We start from the raw sequence: 1513 nt of genomic DNA, 5'->3' as shown, positions 1-1513 counted from the left end.
TCTAGCTTTCTGTGACAATGATTTTTAGTACAGCCTGTTATAGACAGACCAGCCACAGCTCCTTCCAAGCCCTGTCTACTCATTCTCTGATAATTGTTTTTGCCGCTTGTTTCTTTGGCTTATATTGTATCCATTCAATTAATTAAATTATTTAAGGCTTTTGGATATTTCTTATAAGATTAGTTTTGTTGGGAGCCTTACTCTTTTGTGCATATGAAAAAATGTTTAAGAGTCATGTCAGCAGCCTAAATCAAAGGTCTGTTAAGGCTGATTTTGTGTGTGCTTCCAAACTCATGTGCTGAAAGCTGATATAAAATGTATTGGCATTAAGAGACTGGACTGGGTCATAAATGCTTCCTCGATGCCTGTCTGTCTGGTCCCTGTCATCTCTGTCATCACCTATTCTTTCTTCCGCAAGTCTAAATTCCTTCTCTGACTTACTATCCCATGCCTGGAAATTCTGCCTATACCTCCTCCCTTGCTATGGGCCCTTCAACTTTTTATTAGACCAGTAGGCAGGCAAGGCAAAACAGCAACACATCTATACATAATTAATTAAATACAACAAATCTTTATATAGCTAAACAAATGCAACACACCTTTGCATAGGTAAACAAATGTAACACATCTTTGCATAGGTAAATAAATATTCTACAATAGGATGGAGTCTTAGGAATAGAACCAGTACTAGTAAAGGCCAGAGTGAGGTTATCTTTGCTCTTGCTTCTGACCTACATGAGGGGGCATGGGCTATCATGGATGATTCTGAAAGCTTTTTACTCACCAGGCATCAGATCTGCTGGTACCTTGCTCTTGGAATTCCCAGCTTACAGAAATATTACCAATAATTTTCTGCTGCCTAGAAATGACTTAGTCTATGGTATTTAGTTACAGCATTTTAGATGATCTAAAATAGAGTCAGTCTGCGTTTCATTTTCAAAATTCCATTTTATGTTCTACTTGGTATGTGAGTGTATACTATGGACCAACTACCTATATTTCCTAATAACTGAGTCCCAGGACAGATGAAAATGGGCAACTTAAGGATAGAATAATACATCACATTTACATTAGAAACAACTCTTTGTTCTTTTAAACACAAATTCAATTGTACACAAAAGGGCATACTGTCTGCAAAAATACCTTAAAATGAACTGGGAAAGGTATACATATATTCTTGCCTGTCATCAATTGTTTCTCTCTTTCCCTTCTTATTCCCCTAATCTTCCTCTTTACCATCAGTGCCAAAAGAAGTCACGGGACACTTTCAAATGTGCTACTTATATATTTCATCTACTAAAGAACCCATTTGGTTGCTATGAAATTCTTCTGCTCACAAAGTCCTGGGGCATGGAGACTGTAATGTCTGGGTTCTTTGCAGACCTATAAATGGGGTAGTTTTCTGGGTTCTAGTGCCTTCCTTCCCATTCTTCCTGAGACCTCAGCAAAATGCATTTAGTTTTTATATTGTACCAACGCTGTGATCAAGATCATGTAATGAATCCCTGGAAGA

This window comes from Mesocricetus auratus, unplaced genomic scaffold (genome assembly GCF_017639785.1).
Source record: "Mesocricetus auratus isolate SY011 unplaced genomic scaffold, BCM_Maur_2.0 Super-Scaffold_100010, whole genome shotgun sequence".
Taxonomy (NCBI): Eukaryota; Metazoa; Chordata; class Mammalia; order Rodentia; family Cricetidae; genus Mesocricetus; species Mesocricetus auratus.
The sequence above is the reverse complement of the archived record's forward strand: the minus strand, read 5'-3'. Positions refer to the sequence as shown.